At 48.8% G+C, this 6321-nt stretch overlaps 1 pseudogene; it reads left to right on the forward strand.

The window, feature by feature from the left end:
• Nucleotides 1–283: 283 nt before the first annotated feature.
• Nucleotides 284–1253, forward strand: LOC144119750 (uncharacterized; annotated as a pseudogene).
• Nucleotides 1254–6321: the final 5068 nt, after the last annotated feature.

The following is a 6321-nucleotide window of genomic DNA, read 5'->3' on the forward strand; positions in this document are numbered from 1 at the left end:
GAATCCTCCTTGAGAATCAATGACCTGTACTGAGTTTGCTGGTACGAATAATGACTGCGATACAAGCTTGCTTTGTGCACGTGTCATGTAAAGCGCGTGCGACGTTTCGTTTATACTGCGTCGCTTATCGCTATATAAGCGCCAAGTGCCGGGCGCTCCGTGTTCTTTTTGGCTCAGCACTGGCGTGCTAATAAACCGTCAAGTTTGTCGCCACTCTGCCTCTGCCTCGACGCTTGCGACAACGACATGATGGCGACGAGGACGAGATAATGAATCCGCCGGTTTGCAAGAAACCTCTAGCAACGGCGCTGGAGCGTGCTGCGAGGAGACTGAGTGGATGGCGGTGAGTGGAAGGTTCGATCAGTTCATCGAGGACGGCGATGAAGACTTCGATTCCTAACCGGAGAGTTTCGAACACTTCCTGAAGGCCACCAAGGTGAGCGACGACCTGAAGGTGTCGCAGTTCATCATGGAAATTGGGAAGAGAGCCTATAAAAATCTAAAAACTCTGCTCGAGCCGGAAAACAAGAAGTAAGCACAGCTGGAGCAAACTCTCTGAGAGACATACGTACCATAACCCTCAGTTATTGCCGAGAGGTTCAAATTTAACCGTCGTTTGCGGCAACAAGGCGAAACGGTGGCAGCTTTCGCGGTAGAGCTGTAGCTGTTGGCGGTGTCGTGCTACTTCGGGACGTTTTTTGATGAGGCTCTTCGCGGCCGCTTTGTAGGCGCTTTCTGTGACCGAGAAACTGAAGCGGACCTGCTGAAGAATGGCCTGTTCATGTTTAAAAATGCCTGCGATATCGCAAGGAGTATCGAGTTGGCCCGCAAGGAAAGCCAGGATTTTCAGCCCTACGTGGGGCAATGAACAGTCAGCCAAGCCAGAGAGCGGGAAACGCCCACCGTGCTTGAGAGAAGCTGCTATGGTGCTCGCTGAGGCAAGGGCGACGAAAGCACCGGACTGTTTTCGATGCGGCGCAGCGCACGACACGGCTACCTGCCGGTTTCGCAAGTATCGTTGTCGGTTGTGCAAACGTGTTGGACACTTAGCGAAGATGTGCAAGGGTAAAAGTAGAGCCTCTGCGAACGCGATAGCTGAAAACAGTGACGCAGGTGAACTTGTTCTGCATAATATCTACTCTTCTGAGGGGCGCACCGCACTTCACGAAATTTGTCTGAAGATAGTGCAGAAAAATGTTTGCATGCAGATTGATACGGGGGTGTCTGTATCAGTTGTGCCAGAGACGCTATAGAAGAAATACTGGCCCAGTCTACACAAAGAGCCATAAAGCTAAGAATTTTCTGACGTACTCCACTGCCAGTAACGGGGAAGCTAACCGTTTCGGTAGAGCACAACGGTCAGCACAAGTAGCTTCCGTTAATTGTCGAGAAGACAAACGGGACTGCCAACACTGTGCTGTTGGGACATGACTGGCTGGCGGCACTCAAGTTGGACTACTCTTGTGTGCGTGTGGTTTGGTTGGATAAAATGGCGGCGTTGCCTGAAATGTACGTTAATGTTCTAGAGCCTATCTTGGGCCTAATCAAGAACAGTAAAATTAAATGGGTCCTGAAAGAGGATAGTACACCCGTATTTTGTAAAGCATAGTCGGTGCTATTTGGGCTTAAGGAAGCAGTGAAATTCGGAATTGCAGAATCTGGGTGACGCCTCTAGTGGTTGTCCCTTAACAGATCCAGGTCAGGGTATGTGCAGACTTCAATGTAACGCTAAATCCATGCTTCAGAACTGATCATTATCCCCTTCCCATCATGAAGGATATGTTTGTAAGAATGGCAGGGCGTAAATATTTTACTCTGCTCGATCCGTTTACTGCATATCAGCAGCTCGAATCGCAGGCGCAGTCACTAGTCGTGGTGAAGACACATTTGGGGTTCTTCAAGTACACGCGCTTACCATATGGCATTGCGAGTGCACCTTCGATCTTTCAGGCAATCGTGGGTGACGTATTGAAAGGTCTGGATCGTGTAGCGTGCTATCTGCACGACTTGCTGATAGCAGGAGCTACAGTTGACGAGTGTTTCCAAAAGTGGAAGGCATGCTGTCACGGTTTCAGGAGATAGGCATACAACTGAAGATAGAAAAGTGCCAATTCTTTCAAATGTCTGTATCGAACTTGGGATATGTTCTTGACGAAAAGGGGCCACATGAAAACATGAAAACGTCACATGAAAATGTAAAAGCTATAACGAAGGATCCGTCACCAAAGAACGAGGCACAGTTGCGAGCCTACCTGGGGTTCATCAACTTTTATGAAAAGTTTGTTCCCAACATGGCCGCAAGGCTAAGGCCATTGCTTGACGTTGTAAACCAGTAAAAAGGCTTTAAGTTGTCACGTGAGGCTGAGCAAGCGTTTCAGGAAAATAAAACATGGCTAACAACGAAAGGTTTTGACTTACTACGATCCAACCAAAGAGATAAATCTCGCATGCGCCTCATCCACGTACGGCGTTGGCGCCATTCTTTTCCATAAGATTGGTAGAGATGAAAAGCTAATTTCATATGCTTCTAGCGCTTTGAGCAAAATTATGCTCACATTAAGACGCCCTCACCGTTGTCTTTGACCTGAAGTTTCACAGGTACCTGTTTCGGCGTATTTTTGTCGCGTATTGGGATCACCAGCCATTAATTAGCCTTCTATACTCGGGGCAAGCGTTTCGTGCCGATGCAGTTGCAGCTACTCGGGCGAGGTGCAAGGCTTTCACAATCTCGCTTTTATCACGCTCTCACGAGGGAGAGAGGCGTTTAAGCTGGCGGCGCGCGCCCGTAGCTTCCGCAGCATAGCCACAAAAATCTGTCCGCAAGTATAGCGCACAATCCCGTTCCAGTAATGTCAACGGCACGGATGCAACGCTGGGATTGTTGCTAGTGGCGTACGATTACAAATGGATGTACCGTAAAGACAGTGGTATAGGAAACGCTGACGCGCTTTGGCGGTTGCCGCTGGCGAACGATAAAGCTGCATCGGATTACGTACTATGGGGAATAAAAGTAATATACTCCAAGAAGCGGGAGCCTGCCCAACAGAAAAGTGCGTCGTAACGCCATCTACAGGCAGCATCTGGGATCGAGACAGCCAATGGCAGCCTTTTATTATCTACAGGCATGTCGCTTGACTCGTCTCAATGTTTCGCGCTTCAGCTCGCCAAAATGCCAAGCGGCGCCGCAGCAGCGCGCTCCGGCTCTCAAGCCATATCTCGAACGCGCGTGTACAAAGGCAAAATGAAGAAGGCCACAAGATTGCTACTTCTGCGGCGCTGCTCGGCATTCTGGTGAGCTGAAGCAGGAAACATTGAAAGGAGTCAAGCGACATGCCTGCACATAATAAAGGGCTCCCATTGGCTGTCTCGATCCCAGATGCCGCCTGTAGATTGCGTTACGATGCAGTTTTCCGTTCAGCAAAATCAGCAATTACCGGTTAAGAAAAAGGTTAAAGAAACACAGAGCTCTGTGGAAAACGGGGATACTGACGAAATCGGCACTGGGAACATACAGGATCTTTAAGCAAGAAATTGCCAAAGAAAATATCAATTATAATTGTAGGGGAAGCTCAATGTTGTTTGAGGCCAGGTTGAGAGTATTGCGGACTAAGACATATAGAGTCAGGTACCATGAGATAGACACGTTGTGCGTTGCGTGCGGACAGGAGGAGGAAACGGGTGAACACTTGATACTTTTCTGTAAAGGGCCTCACACTACAGAGGAAACGCAGCGTGGCTGATTTATCCAAGGCATTGGGGGTTTAAGGACAGTGAAGGGAAAGTAGATTTTAAGCGGGTAGAAGTAACCAAGCGCAGGTTATCTGATAGGTGGCTGAAATCAAGACAAGAGTAAAATTTCGCAAGTCATGGATATGTGGCTTGAACCACCGCCCGATTTAAAGGGTTCAGCCTTATCCATCTACCCATCCGTCCATCCGTTGCTCCGGCTGCCGCTGCGTTGAGTATACCACTTTTTCCCCGACAGTACACTTCTCAGTTGTCGATGAGCTTCCCTTGTCTGCGGACGCGATCAGGAAGGGAGCGAGCACTGATACTGTGCTATCGAAAGTGTTCACGTACGTACGTAAGTGGCTGGCCAGCGCATGCAACTGACAGTAAATTGTCCCCTACATTGTTCGTTGGCATGAGCTGTCCGTAGATCAGCAGTGCGTTACGTGGGGAAATCATGTGATTCTTCCTCACTGCTTGCGGCAATAAGTGTTGGCACTGTGCCACGGAGGTCACCCTGGAGTCACGCGTATGAAAATGCTCGCGGGTATCTATTTCTGGTGCCCCCAGTTAAACCAAGATATTCAATGTGTTGTTAAAAGCTGCTCTACCTGTCAGCTGATGCAAAACGCCCCACCGAAGGCCCCACTAGAAACTTGGGGTAGGCCGAGCAGTTGATGGCAACGAATCTACTTGTATTTTGCTTTCATGGACCACAAATGCCTTTTGTGCTGGTAGATGCTCAGTCCAGATGGGTTGAAGTATTCGTGATGAATTCAACAATGACAGAAAAGACGATTGAAAAGCTGTGGAGTGTGTTCGCATCGTATGGCCCTCGGGACAAGGTCGTCACTGACAATGGGCCGCAGTTAACTGTGAAGGACTTCAGAGTTTCTGCTCAAGAACGAAGTGCGTCATACTAGGACACCTCCGTACCACCCTGCATCAAATGGAAGCCCCCAAACGGTTGTGGGATCTCTTGCGAAAGCTTCTCGAAAAAGTCTCTTCGGGCATCAGAAAGACCCCACAGCACTGCATATACTTGTTTCTGTTCAGCTACCTGAGCACTCCGACTATAACAACGGGGCAAATTACCGCTCAGGAGTGTCGTGTCATGCGAAGCGCGTGTGACGTCGCTTTGATAGCGAGTCGCTTATCGCTATATATGTGCCGGCGCTTCGTCTTCTTTGTGGCTCAGCACTAGCATGCTGGTAAACCTCCTAGTTGGTCGTCACACTGGCTCTGCCTCAGCGCTCGCGGCCCCAACAAGCTTTGTTAACTGCCGCGTAGAAGCCGCCGCAGTTGCAGCGCGGCTGACCAACACCTTCTCGACTTTACAAGGCCTGCTCACGTCCTCCTCTCCCCGGCAGTCTACGTCACGCTAGTGGTCCTGTTCTCCGACGGGCCAACACCGTCTTCGACGAGCGCCCCCGCACATTCCGAACATTCCGGAGCGACAGGTTCCAGCCAAAAAAAAAAAAAAATTTTTGAGCAAGTCCAAGCTTTTCAGTCGTCCCTGTCTACTCTGTCGGTTAGGTTTGGTGCTGCATCGCTCTTCGCTGACGTTATTTTCGGTTTTTTTTTTGCCGTGCTCAAGGGTGCTTGCATTCGTGTGCATACATTTGTGTGTGTGTATGTGTACGTGCAAAATATTGAAGTGTGACAGCATCACCAGTGCTTGAAACAAGAATGTGGCGTTAAGCAGACGCAAACGCTTCACGTGGCGCAACATCGGACGGTGTTGTGTCCCTGGATGTCGCGGAAACTATGACACTGGTCCCAAGGTGCGTGTTTTCGCGTTTCCCAAGGATGCAAGTCGAAGAGAGTCGTGGATTAGAGCCATCCCACGGAAGGATTTCACACCCAGCGTACATTCTAAGGTGAGTAACTGAAGTTTATGCCGTATCCTGCATGTCCCGCGTGCTCGATCAATAGGTCAGAAAAATCTTAAATAATGTTTGATGAGAAAATACTGGTAGTTTTATTGCAATTTGGCTAGGGCAGGGCAAGAATAATGAACAGAAATATGCAGTACTGAGCTGAACTGCTTAATACTAGGCTAATTATGAAATACTGTGTCCATATACCGACAATAAGCGACTACATATTTTTCATACATTGCGCAGGTTTGTGAACTTCACTTTCAAGAGAATGACCTCATCAGGAAGCTATCACACTTCGATGCAGCATCAGGAAAGACTCTGACAGTTGAGATTGAGAGGGTTCATCTAGTGTCCGATGTAGTACCATCTATTTTTCCGAACTGCCCTGCTTACTTGAGCACGAACCACACTCGACGCGAATCTCCAGCCTCGAAAAGAGCTCGAATGGAAGACGAGGCCTTGGGCAAAGCCATCAAGAGCTCGATGGAGACAAAGAAAGACGAAGAGCAAAGAATTGCGATAGCATCATTTCAAGACCTCAAACACAAACTTTCTGGTATTGGCAACAGTGATTTCTGGACCATCAGTGTCAACAGTCGCTGTGTGATGTTTCTACGCATCGAGGAAAATCCTTCACCACATGTTAGATTTTCCGTCACCGTATTTGCTGACCTCTCACTTTCAGTGTCAGCAGGCATGATCAAGCTGA

Source organism: Amblyomma americanum, chromosome 2 (assembly GCF_052857255.1).
Source record: "Amblyomma americanum isolate KBUSLIRL-KWMA chromosome 2, ASM5285725v1, whole genome shotgun sequence".
Classification (NCBI taxonomy): domain Eukaryota; kingdom Metazoa; phylum Arthropoda; class Arachnida; order Ixodida; family Ixodidae; genus Amblyomma; species Amblyomma americanum.